Here is a 12,501-nt window from a genome sequence, read left to right as displayed (position 1 = left end):
GCGGTTTTCTTACCTGCAACATACTTGGCATCTACAGGCGCTGTGGCTTAGTTGGTTAAAGCGCCTGTCTAGTAAACAGGAGATCCTGAGTTCGAATCTCAGCAGAGCCTTTTCAAACATGTCATTGGTGGAAAGGTCAGAGTGGAGACTGTTCTGCTTTTCTCAACCAATGAGTCTTGAGAATTTGGAGTGATGGGAGGAGAAAAGATGTGAGGAGGATGCAATTGAGAAATTCCAATTTCACGGAAAAAGGGAACTTTTTCAAAGAATTACAACGTACCAACTATCTCAAGTTCAGCTGGTTCTTCAGTTGATTCATTTCGAGTGCTAAATGAAGAGTTCAGCCAGCTTGTACAGGTCTCTGTCAGAGCATGAGTAGGCTTTACAAGCAATCTTTGGTAGCTCGCTGTGATCGTATAGTGTTTAGTACTCTGCGTTGTGGCCGCAGGAACCCCGGTCTGAATCCGGGTCACGGCAAAGAATTGCCATTTCAAAAGGGTTGTATTTTGAATGAGTTGAAACCTCCTGTGTGAGCTAAGAAACTCAATAACTCTTCCATTTGACAAAGTCCCCATCTCATGGTAGGTTAATTACTTACATTAACTGATTCATCTGCTTTTTCTTAGGTTTTTACCATTTTTAATCTCGAGATCCAACTGAGAAATGTAGTTTCCCCGAAACGACCAAAATTATGAAGAAATCGTGTATGATTCTGAATGTTTACTCATATCTCGCGATATTCCCACTTTGGGTCCCAAACCATAGTTTAAGAATCCAGGTCAGAGTATCTTGAGTTTATTCAGTTCGAGACCCAAATGAAAAATGTACTGTCCTCGGATGACCGAAATTAAGAAGAAATAGCTTGTGACTCAAAATGTTTACTGATATCGCGCTGCCCACCTCTCACATACTCAGGCCCACTTTGGGTCCCAAAACATAACTTAAGAAACCCTGTTGCTAGACAATTGAAGGAGTCCATATCGATTCCAATATTAGTAAATAACATCTGTTTTGTGACGTGATTTTGCAAGACAGAGATATGGGTTAAATGAATGAGACATGTTTGATATAAATACGTGTGGCGGTGTTCTTACCTGGAACATACTTGGCCTCTACAGGCGCTGTGGCTTAGTTGGTTAAAGCGCCTGTCTAGTAAACAGGAGATCCTGAGTTCGAATCTCAGCAGAGCCTTTTCAAACATGTCATTGAACACATTGGTGGAAAGGTCAGAGTGGAGAGTGTTCTGCTTTTCTCAACCAATGAGTCTTGAGAATTTGGAGTGATGAGAGGAGAAAAGACGTGAGGAGGATGCAATTGAGATATTCCAATTTCACGGAAAAAGGGAACTTTTTCAAAGAATTACAACGTACCAACTGTCTCAAGTTCAGCTGGTTCTTCAGTTGATTCATTTCGAGTGCTAAATGAAGAGTTCAGCCAGCTTGTACAGGTCTCTGTCAGAGCATGAGTAGGCTTTACAAGCAATCTTTGGTAGCTCGCTGTGATCGTATAGTGTTTAGTACTCTGCGTTGTGGCCGCAGGAACCCCGGTCTGAATCCGGGTCACGGCAAAGAATTGCCATTTCAAAAGGGTTGTATTTTGAATGAGTTGAAACCTCCTGTGTGAGCTAAGAAACTCAATAACTCTTCCATTTGACAAAGTCTCTATCTCATGGTAGGTTAATTACTTACATTAACTGATTCATCTGCTTTTTCTTAGGTTTTTACCATTTTTAATCTCGAGATCCAACTGAGAAATGTTGTTTCCCCGAAACGACCAAAATGATGAAGAAATCGTGTATGATTCTGAATGTTTACTCATATCTCGCGATATTCCCACTTTGGGTCCCAAACCATAGTTTAAGAATCCAGGTCAGAGTATCTTGAGTTTATTCAGTTCGAGACCCAAATGAAAAATGTACTGTCCTCGGATGACCGAAATTAAGAAGAAATAGCTTGTGACTCAAAATGTTTACTGATATCGCGCTGCCCACCTCTCACATACTCAGGCCCACTTTGGGTCCCAAAACATAACTTAAGAAACCCTGTTGCTAGACAATTGAAGGAGTCCATATCGATTCCAATATTAGTAAATAACATCTGTTTTGTGACGTGATTTTGCAAGACAGAGATATGGGTTAAATGAATGAGACATGTTTGATATAAATACGTGTGGCGGTGTTCTTACCTGGAACATACTTGGCCTCTACAGGCGCTGTGGCTTAGTTGGTTAAAGCGCCTGTCTAGTAAACAGGAGATCCTGAGTTCGAATCTCAGCAGAGCCTTTTCAAACATGTCATTGAACACATTGGTGGAAAGGTCAGAGTGGAGAGTGTTCTGCTTTTCTCAACCAATGAGTCTTGAGAATTTGGAGTGATGAGAGGAGAAAAGATGTGAGGAGGATGCAATTGAGATATTCCAATTTCACGGAAAAAGGGAACTTTTTCAAAGAATTACAACGTACCAACTGTCTCAAGTTCAGCTGGTTCTTCAGTTGATTCATTTCGAGCGCTAAATGAAGAGTTCAGCCAGCTTGTACAGGTCTCTGTCAGAGCATGAGTAGGCTTTAGAAGCAATCTTTGGTAGCTCGCTGTGATCGTATAGTGTTTAGTACTCTGCGTTGTGGCCGCAGGAACCCCGGTCTGAATCCGGGTCACGGCAAAGAATTGCCATTTCAAAAGGGTTGTATTTTGAATGAGTTGAAACCTCCTGTGTGAGCTAAGAAACTCAATAACTCTTCCATTTGACAAAGTCTCTATCTCATGGTAGGTTAATTACTTACATTAACTGATTCATCTGCTTTTTCTTAGGTTTTTACCATTTTTAATCTCGAGATCCAACTGAGAAATGTTGTTTCCCCGAAACGACCAAAATGATGAAGAAATCGTGTATGATTCTGAATGTTTACTCATATCTCGCGATATTCCCACTTTGGGTCCCAAACCATAGTTTAAGAATCCAGGTCAGAGTATCTTGAGTTTATTCAGTTCGAGACCCAAATGAAAAATGTACTGTCCTCGGATGACCGAAATTAAGAAGAAATAGCTTGTGACTCAAAATGTTTACTGATATCGCGCTGCCCACCTCTCACATACTCAGGCCCACTTTGGGTCCCAAAACATAGCTTAAGAAACCCTGTTGCTAGACAATTGAAGGAGTCCATATCGATTCCAATATTAGTAAATAACATCTGTTTTGTGACGTGATTTTGCAAGACAGAGATATGGGTTAAATGAATGAGACATGTTTGATATAAATACGTGTGGCGGTGTTCTTACCTGGAACATACTTGGCCTCTACAGGCGCTGTGGCTTAGTTGGTTAAAGCGCCTGTCTAGTAAACAGGAGATCCTGAGTTCGAATCTCAGCAGAGCCTTTTCAAACATGTCATTGAACACATTGGTGGAAAGGTCAGAGTGGAGAGTGTTCTGCTTTTCTCAACCAATGAGTCTTGAGAATTTGGAGTGATGAGAGGAGAAAAGATGTGAGGAGGATGCAATTGAGATATTCCAATTTCACGGAAAAAGGGAACTTTTTCAAAGAATTACAACGTACCAACTGTCTCAAGTTCAGCTGGTTCTTCAGTTGATTCATTTCGAGCGCTAAATGAAGAGTTCAGCCAGCTTGTACAGGTCTCTGTCAGAGCATGAGTAGGCTTTACAAGCAATCTTTGGTAGCTCGCTGTGATCGTATAGTGTTTAGTACTCTGCGTTGTGGCCGCAGGAACCCCGGTCTGAATCCGGGTCACGGCAAAGAATTGCCATTTCAAAAGGGTTGTATTTTGAATGAGTTGAAACCTCCTGTGTGAGCTAAGAAACTCAATAACTCTTCCATTTGACAAAGTCTCTATCTCATGGTAGGTTAATTACTTACATTAACTGATTCATCTGCTTTTTCTTAGGTTTTTACCATTTTTAATCTCGAGATCCAACTGAGAAATGTTGTTTCCCCGAAACGACCAAAATGATGAAGAAATCGTGTATGATTCTGAATGTTTACTCATATCTCGCGATATTCCCACTTTGGGTCCCAAACCATAGTTTAAGAATCCAGGTCAGAGTATCTTGAGTTTATTCAGTTCGAGACCCAAATGAAAAATGTACTGTCCTCGGATGACCGAAATTAAGAAGAAATAGCTTGTGACTCAAAATGTTTACTGATATCGCGCTGCCCACCTCTCACATACTCAGGCCCACTTTGGGTCCCAAAACATAGCTTAAGAAACCCTGTTGCTAGACAATTGAAGGAGTCCATATCGATTCCAATATTAGTAAATAACATCTGTTTTGTGACGTGATTTTGCAAGACAGAGATATGGGTTAAATGAATGAGACATGTTTGATATAAATACGTGTGGCGGTGTTCTTACCTGGAACATACTTGGCATCTACAGGCGCTGTGGCTTAGTTGGTTAAAGCGCCTGTCTAGTAAACAGGAGATCCTGAGTTCGAATCTCAGCAGAGCCTTTTCAAACATGTCATTGAACACATTGGTGGAAAGGTGAGAGTGTTCTGCTTTTCTCAACCAATGAGTCTTGAGAATTTGGAGTGATGAGAGGAGAAAAGATGTGAGGAGGATGCAATTGAGATATTCCAATTTCACGGAAAAAGGGAACTTTTTCAAAGAATTACAACGTACCAACTGTCTCAAGTTCAGCTGGTTCTTCAGTTGATTCATTTCGAGCGCTAAATGAAGAGTTCAGCCAGCTTGTACAGGTCTCTGTCAGAGCATGAGTAGGCTTTACAAGCAATCTTTGGTAGCTCGCTGTGATCGTATAGTGTTTAGTACTCTGCGTTGTGGCCGCAGGAACCCCGGTCTGAATCCGGGTCACGGCAAAGAATTGCCATTTCAAAAGGGTTGTATTTTGAATGAGTTGAAACCTCCTGTGTGAGCTAAGAAACTCAATAACTCTTCCATTTGACAAAGTCTCTATCTCATGGTAGGTTAATTACTTACATTAACTGATTCATCTGCTTTTTCTTAGGTTTTTACCATTTTTAATCTCGAGATCCAACTGAGAAATGTTGTTTCCCCGAAACGACCAAAATGATGAAGAAATCGTGTATGATTCTGAATGTTTACTCATATCTCGCGATATTCCCACTTTGGGTCCCAAACCATAGTTTAAGAATCCAGGTCAGAGTATCTTGAGTTTATTCAGTTCGAGACCCAAATGAAAAATGTACTGTCCTCGGATGACCGAAATTAAGAAGAAATAGCTTGTGACTCAAAATGTTTACTGATATCGCGCTGCCCACCTCTCACATACTCAGGCCCACTTTGGGTCCCAAAACATAGCTTAAGAAACCCTGTTGCTAGACAATTGAAGGAGTCCATATCGATTCCAATATTAGTAAATAACATCTGTTTTGTGACGTGATTTTGCAAGACAGAGATATGGGTTAAATGAATGAGACATGTTTGATATAAATACGTGTGGCGGTGTTCTTACCTGGAACATACTTGGCATCTACAGGCGCTGTGGCTTAGTTGGTTAAAGCGCCTGTCTAGTAAACAGGAGATCCTGAGTTCGAATCTCAGCAGAGCCTTTTCAAACATGTCATTGAACACATTGGTGGAAAGGTCAGAGTGGAGAGTGTTCTGCTTTTCTCAACCAATGAGTCTTGAGAATTTGGAGTGATGAGAGGAGAAAAGATGTGAGGAGGATGCAATTGAGATATTCCAATTTCACGGAAAAAGGGAACTTTTTCAAAGAATTACAACGTACCAACTGTCTCAAGTTCAGCTGGTTCTTCAGTTGATTCATTTCGAGCGCTAAATGAAGAGTTCAGCCAGCTTGTACAGGTCTCTGTCAGAGCATGAGTAGGCTTTACAAGCAATCTTTGGTAGCTCGCTGTGATCGTATAGTGTTTAGTACTCTGCGTTGTGGCCGCAGGAACCCCGGTCTGAATCCGGGTCACGGCAAAGAATTGCCATTTCAAAAGGGTTGTATTTTGAATGAGTTGAAACCTCCTGTGTGAGCTAAGAAACTCAATAACTCTTCCATTTGACAAAGTCTCTATCTCATGGTAGGTTAATTACTTACATTAACTGATTCATCTGCTTTTTCTTAGGTTTTTACCATTTTTAATCTCGAGATCCAACTGAGAAATGTTGTTTCCCCGAAACGACCAAAATGATGAAGAAATCGTGTATGATTCTGAATGTTTACTCATATCTCGCGATATTCCCACTTTGGGTCCCAAACCATAGTTTAAGAATCCAGGTCAGAGTATCTTGAGTTTATTCAGTTCGAGACCCAAATGAAAAATGTACTGTCCTCGGATGACCGAAATTAAGAAGAAATAGCTTGTGACTCAAAATGTTTACTGATATCGCGCTGCCCACCTCTCACATACTCAGGCCCACTTTGGGTCCCAAAACATAGCTTAAGAAACCCTGTTGCTAGACAATTGAAGGAGTCCATATCGATTCCAATATTAGTAAATAACATCTGTTTTGTGACGTGATTTTGCAAGACAGAGATATGGGTTAAATGAATGAGACATGTTTGATATAAATACGTGTGGCGGTGTTCTTACCTGGAACATACTTGGCATCTACAGGCGCTGTGGCTTAGTTGGTTAAAGCGCCTGTCTAGTAAACAGGAGATCCTGAGTTCGAATCTCAGCAGAGCCTTTTCAAACATGTCATTGAACACATTGGTGGAAAGGTCAGGTGGAGAGTGTTCTGCTTTTCTCAACCAATGAGTCTTGAGAATTTGGAGTGATGAGAGGAGAAAAGATGTGAGGAGGATGCAATTGAGATATTCCAATTTCACGGAAAAAGGGAACTTTTTCAAAGAATTACAACGTACCAACTGTCTCAAGTTCAGCTGGTTCTTCAGTTGATTCATTTCGAGTGCTAAATGAAGAGTTCAGCCAGCTTGTACAGGTCTCTGTCAGAGCATGAGTAGGCTTTACAAGCAATCTTTGGTAGCTCGCTGTGATCGTATAGTGTTTAGTACTCTGCGTTGTGGCCGCAGGAACCCCGGTCTGAATCCGGGTCACGGCAAAGAATTGCCATTTCAAAAGGGTTGTATTTTGAATGAGTTGAAACCTCCTGTGTGAGCTAAGAAACTCAATAACTCTTCCATTTGACAAAGTCCCCATCTCATGGTAGGTTAATTACTTACATTAACTGATTCATCTGCTTTTTCTTAGGTTTTTACCATTTTTAATCTCGAGATCCAACTGAGAAATGTAGTTTCCCCGAAACGACCAAAATGATGAAGAAATCGTGTATGATTCTGAATGTTTACTCATATCTCGCGATATTCCCACTTTGGGTCCCAAACCATAGTTTAAGAATCCATGTCAGAGTATCTTGAGTTTATTCAGTTCGAGACCCAAATGAAAAATGTACTGTCCTCGGATGACCGAAATTAAGAAGAAATAGCTTGTGACTCAAAATGTTTACTGATATCGCGCTGCCCACCTCTCACATACTCAGGCCCACTTTGGGTCCCAAAACATAGCTTAAGAAACCCTGTTGCTAGACAATTGAAGGAGTCCATATCGATTCCAATATTAGTAAATAACATCTGTTTTGTGACGTGATTTTGCAAGACAGAGATATGGGTTAAATGAATGAGACATGTTTGATATAAATACGTGTGGCGGTGTTCTTACCTGGAACATACTTGGCATCTACAGGCGCTGTGGCTTAGTTGGTTAAAGCGCCTGTCTAGTAAACAGGAGATCCTGAGTTCGAATCTCAGCAGAGCCTTTTCAAACATTGGTGGAGAGTGTTCTGCTTTTCTCAACCAATGAGTCTTGAGAATTTGGAGTGATGAGAGGAGAAAAGACGTGAGGAGGATGCAATTGAGATATTCCAATTTCACGGAAAAAGGGAACTTTTTCAAAGAATTACAACGTACCAACTATCTCAAGTTCAGCTGGTTCTTCAGTTGATTCATTTCGAGTGCTAAATGAAGAGTTCAGCCAGCTTGTACAGGTCTCTGTCAGAGCATGAGTAGGCTTTACAAGCAATCTTTGGTAGCTCGCTGTGATCGTATAGTGTTTAGTACTCTGCGTTGTGGCCGCAGGAACCCCGGTCTGAATCCGGGTCACGGCAAAGAATTGCCATTTCAAAAGGGTTGTATTTTGAATGAGTTGAAACCTCCTGTGTGAGCTAAGAAACTCAATAACTCTTCCATTTGACAAAGTCCCCATCTCATGGTAGGTTAATTACTTACATTAACTGATTCATCTGCTTTTTCTTAGGTTTTTACCATTTTTAATCTCGAGATCCAACTGAGAAATGTAGTTTCCCCGAAACGACCAAAATGATGAAGAAATCGTGTATGATTCTGAATGTTTACTCATATCTCGCGATATTCCCACTTTGGGTCCCAAACCATAGTTTAAGAATCCATGTCAGAGTATCTTGAGTTTATTCAGTTCGAGACCCAAATGAAAAATGTACTGTCCTCGGATGACCGAAATTAAGAAGAAATAGCTTGTGACTCAAAATGTTTACTGATATCGCGCTGCCCACCTCTCACATACTCAGGCCCACTTTGGGTCCCAAAACATAGCTTAAGAAACCCTGTTGCTAGACAATTGAAGGAGTCCATATCGATTCCAATATTAGTAAATAACATCTGTTTTGTGACGTGATTTTGCAAGACAGAGATATGGGTTAAATGAATGAGACATGTTTGATATAAATACGTGTGGCGGTGTTCTTACCTGGAACATACTTGGCATCTACAGGCGCTGTGGCTTAGTTGGTTAAAGCGCCTGTCTAGTAAACAGGAGATCCTGAGTTCGAATCTCAGCAGAGCCTTTTCAAACATTGGTGGAGAGTGTTCTGCTTTTCTCAACCAATGAGTCTTGAGAATTTGGAGTGATGAGAGGAGAAAAGACGTGAGGAGGATGCAATTGAGATATTCCAATTTCACGGAAAAAGGGAACTTTTTCAAAGAATTACAACGTACCAACTATCTCAAGTTCAGCTGGTTCTTCAGTTGATTCATTTCGAGTGCTAAATGAAGAGTTCAGCCAGCTTGTACAGGTCTCTGTCAGAGCATGAGTAGGCTTTACAAGCAATCTTTGGTAGCTCGCTGTGATCGTATAGTGTTTAGTACTCTGCGTTGTGGCCGCAGGAACCCCGGTCTGAATCCGGGTCACGGCAAAGAATTGCCATTTCAAAAGGGTTGTATTTTGAATGAGTTGAAACCTCCTGTGTGAGCTAAGAAACTCAATAACTCTTCCATTTGACAAAGTCCCCATCTCATGGTAGGTTAATTACTTACATTAACTGATTCATCTGCTTTTTCTTAGGTTTTTACCATTTTTAATCTCGAGATCCAACTGGGAAATGTAGTTTCCCCGAAACGACCAAAATGATGAAGAAATCGTGTATGATTCTGAATGTTTACTCATATCTTGCGATATTCCCACTTTGGGTCCCAAACCATAGTTTAAGAATCCATGTCAGAGTATCTTGAGTTTATTCAGTTCGAGACCCAAATGAAAAATGTACTGTCCTCGGATGACCGAAATTAAGAAGAAATAGCTTGTGACTCAAAATGTTTACTGATATCGCGCTGCCCACCTCTCACATACTCAGGCCCACTTTGGGTCCCAAAACATAGCTTAAGAAACCCTGTTGCTAGACAATTGAAGGAGTCCATATCGATTCCAATATTAGTAAATAACATCTGTTTTGTGACGTGATTTTGCAAGACAGAGATATGGGTTAAATGAATGAGACATGTTTGATATAAATACGTGTGGCGGTGTTCTTACCTGGAACATACTTGGCATCTACAGGCGCTGTGGCTTAGTTGGTTAAAGCGCCTGTCTAGTAAACAGGAGATCCTGAGTTCGAATCTCAGCAGAGCCTTTTCAAACATTGGTGGAGAGTGTTCTGCTTTTCTCAACCAATGAGTCTTGAGAATTTGGAGTGATGAGAGGAGAAAAGACGTGAGGAGGATGCAATTGAGATATTCCAATTTCACGGAAAAAGGGAACTTTTTCAAAGAATTACAACGTACCAACTATCTCAAGTTCAGCTGGTTCTTCAGTTGATTCATTTCGAGTGCTAAATGAAGAGTTCAGCCAGCTTGTACAGGTCTCTGTCAGAGCATGAGTAGGCTTTACAAGCAATCTTTGGTAGCTCGCTGTGATCGTATAGTGTTTAGTACTCTGCGTTGTGGCCGCAGGAACCCCGGTCTGAATCCGGGTCACGGCAAAGAATTGCCATTTCAAAAGGGTTGTATTTTGAATGAGTTGAAACCTCCTGTGTGAGCTAAGAAACTCAATAACTCTTCCATTTGACAAAGTCCCCATCTCATGGTAGGTTAATTACTTACATTAACTGATTCATCTGCTTTTTCTTAGGTTTTTACCATTTTTAATCTCGAGATCCAACTGAGAAATGTAGTTTCCCCGAAACGACCAAAATGATGAAGAAATCGTGTATGATTCTGAATGTTTACTCATATCTCGCGATATTCCCACTTTGGGTCCCAAACCATAGTTTAAGAATCCATGTCAGAGTATCTTGAGTTTATTCAGTTCGAGACCCAAATGAAAAATGTACTGTCCTCGGATGACCGAAATTAAGAAGAAATAGCTTGTGACTCAAAATGTTTACTGATATCGCGCTGCCCACCTCTCACATACTCAGGCCCACTTTGGGTCCCAAAACATAGCTTAAGAAACCCTGTTGCTAGACAATTGAAGGAGTCCATATCGATTCCAATATTAGTAAATAACATCTGTTTTGTGACGTGATTTTGCAAGACAGAGATATGGGTTAAATGAATGAGACATGTTTGATATAAATACGTGTGGCGGTGTTCTTACCTGGAACATACTTGGCATCTACAGGCGCTGTGGCTTAGTTGGTTAAAGCGCCTGTCTAGTAAACAGGAGATCCTGAGTTCGAATCTCAGCAGAGCCTTTTCAAACATTGGTGGAGAGTGTTCTGCTTTTCTCAACCAATGAGTCTTGAGAATTTGGAGTGATGAGAGGAGAAAAGACGTGAGGAGGATGCAATTGAGATATTCCAATTTCACGGAAAAAGGGAACTTTTTCAAAGAATTACAACGTACCAACTATCTCAAGTTCAGCTGGTTCTTCAGTTGATTCATTTCGAGTGCTAAATGAAGAGTTCAGCCAGCTTGTACAGGTCTCTGTCAGAGCATGAGTAGGCTTTACAAGCAATCTTTGGTAGCTCGCTGTGATCGTATAGTGTTTAGTACTCTGCGTTGTGGCCGCAGGAACCCCGGTCTGAATCCGGGTCACGGCAAAGAATTGCCATTTCAAAAGGGTTGTATTTTGAATGAGTTGAAACCTCCTGTGTGAGCTAAGAAACTCAATAACTCTTCCATTTGACAAAGTCCCCATCTCATGGTAGGTTAATTACTTACATTAACTGATTCATCTGCTTTTTCTTAGGTTTTTACCATTTTTAATCTCGAGATCCAACTGAGAAATGTAGTTTCCCCGAAACGACCAAAATGATGAAGAAATCGTGTATGATTCTGAATGTTTACTCATATCTCGCGATATTCCCACTTTGGGTCCCAAACCATAGTTTAAGAATCCATGTCAGAGTATCTTGAGTTTATTCAGTTCGAGACCCAAATGAAAAATGTACTGTCCTCGGATGACCGAAATTAAGAAGAAATAGCTTGTGACTCAAAATGTTTACTGATATCGCGCTGCCCACCTCTCACATACTCAGGCCCACTTTGGGTCCCAAAACATAGCTTAAGAAACCCTGTTGCTAGACAATTGAAGGAGTCCATATCGATTCCAATATTAGTAAATAACATCTGTTTTGTGACGTGATTTTGCAAGACAGAGATATGGGTTAAATGAATGAGACATGTTTGATATAAATACGTGTGGCGGTGTTCTTACCTGGAACATACTTGGCATCTACAGGCGCTGTGGCTTAGTTGGTTAAAGCGCCTGTCTAGTAAACAGGAGATCCTGAGTTCGAATCTCAGCAGAGCCTTTTCAAACATTGGTGGAGAGTGTTCTGCTTTTCTCAACCAATGAGTCTTGAGAATTTGGAGTGATGAGAGGAGAAAAGACGTGAGGAGGATGCAATTGAGATATTCCAATTTCACGGAAAAAGGGAACTTTTTCAAAGAATTACAACGTACCAACTATCTCAAGTTCAGCTGGTTCTTCAGTTGATTCATTTCGAGTGCTAAATGAAGAGTTCAGCCAGCTTGTACAGGTCTCTGTCAGAGCATGAGTAGGCTTTACAAGCAATCTTTGGTAGCTCGCTGTGATCGTATAGTGTTTAGTACTCTGCGTTGTGGCCGCAGGAACCCCGGTCTGAATCCGGGTCACGGCAAAGAATTGCCATTTCAAAAGGGTTGTATTTTGAATGAGTTGAAACCTCCTGTGTGAGCTAAGAAACTCAATAACTCTTCCATTTGACAAAGTCCCCATCTCATGGTAGGTTAATTACTTACATTAACTGATTCATCTGCTTTTTCTTAGGTTTTTACCATTTTTAATCTCGAGATCCAACTG

General features: G+C 40.9%; 12 non-coding genes across 12 annotated transcripts; all 12 read left to right on the top strand.

Moving 5' to 3' along the window:
• Positions 1 to 36: 36 nt before the first annotated feature.
• trnat-agu (transfer RNA threonine (anticodon AGU)) lies at positions 37 to 110 on the top strand. The gene has a single exon. It is a non-coding gene; the product is annotated as a tRNA-Thr (tRNA).
• A 1,007-nt stretch (positions 111 to 1,117) lies between these two features.
• trnat-agu (transfer RNA threonine (anticodon AGU)) lies at positions 1,118 to 1,191 on the top strand. Its single transcript has one exon. It is a non-coding gene; the product is annotated as a tRNA-Thr (tRNA).
• Positions 1,192 to 2,207: 1,016 nt separating this feature from the next.
• Positions 2,208 to 2,281, top strand: trnat-agu (transfer RNA threonine (anticodon AGU)). The gene has a single exon. It is a non-coding gene; the product is annotated as a tRNA-Thr (tRNA).
• A 1,016-nt stretch (positions 2,282 to 3,297) lies between these two features.
• Positions 3,298 to 3,371, top strand: trnat-agu (transfer RNA threonine (anticodon AGU)). Its single transcript has one exon. It is a non-coding gene; the product is annotated as a tRNA-Thr (tRNA).
• Positions 3,372 to 4,387: 1,016 nt separating this feature from the next.
• On the top strand, positions 4,388 to 4,461 carry trnat-agu (transfer RNA threonine (anticodon AGU)). The gene has a single exon. It is a non-coding gene; the product is annotated as a tRNA-Thr (tRNA).
• Positions 4,462 to 5,470: 1,009 nt separating this feature from the next.
• On the top strand, positions 5,471 to 5,544 carry trnat-agu (transfer RNA threonine (anticodon AGU)). The gene has a single exon. It is a non-coding gene; the product is annotated as a tRNA-Thr (tRNA).
• A 1,016-nt stretch (positions 5,545 to 6,560) lies between these two features.
• On the top strand, positions 6,561 to 6,634 carry trnat-agu (transfer RNA threonine (anticodon AGU)). Its single transcript has one exon. It is a non-coding gene; the product is annotated as a tRNA-Thr (tRNA).
• Positions 6,635 to 7,649: 1,015 nt separating this feature from the next.
• trnat-agu (transfer RNA threonine (anticodon AGU)) lies at positions 7,650 to 7,723 on the top strand. Its single transcript has one exon. It is a non-coding gene; the product is annotated as a tRNA-Thr (tRNA).
• Positions 7,724 to 8,711: 988 nt separating this feature from the next.
• trnat-agu (transfer RNA threonine (anticodon AGU)) lies at positions 8,712 to 8,785 on the top strand. The gene has a single exon. It is a non-coding gene; the product is annotated as a tRNA-Thr (tRNA).
• Positions 8,786 to 9,773: 988 nt separating this feature from the next.
• On the top strand, positions 9,774 to 9,847 carry trnat-agu (transfer RNA threonine (anticodon AGU)). Its single transcript has one exon. It is a non-coding gene; the product is annotated as a tRNA-Thr (tRNA).
• Positions 9,848 to 10,835: 988 nt separating this feature from the next.
• trnat-agu (transfer RNA threonine (anticodon AGU)) lies at positions 10,836 to 10,909 on the top strand. Its single transcript has one exon. It is a non-coding gene; the product is annotated as a tRNA-Thr (tRNA).
• A 988-nt stretch (positions 10,910 to 11,897) lies between these two features.
• On the top strand, positions 11,898 to 11,971 carry trnat-agu (transfer RNA threonine (anticodon AGU)). The gene has a single exon. It is a non-coding gene; the product is annotated as a tRNA-Thr (tRNA).
• Positions 11,972 to 12,501: the final 530 nt, after the last annotated feature.

The sequence above is a fragment of the Oncorhynchus clarkii genome, chromosome 16 (genome assembly GCF_045791955.1).
Source record: "Oncorhynchus clarkii lewisi isolate Uvic-CL-2024 chromosome 16, UVic_Ocla_1.0, whole genome shotgun sequence".
Classification (NCBI taxonomy): Eukaryota; Metazoa; Chordata; class Actinopteri; order Salmoniformes; family Salmonidae; genus Oncorhynchus; species Oncorhynchus clarkii.
The sequence above is the reverse complement of the archived record's forward strand: the minus strand, read 5'-3'. Positions and strand labels throughout refer to the sequence as shown.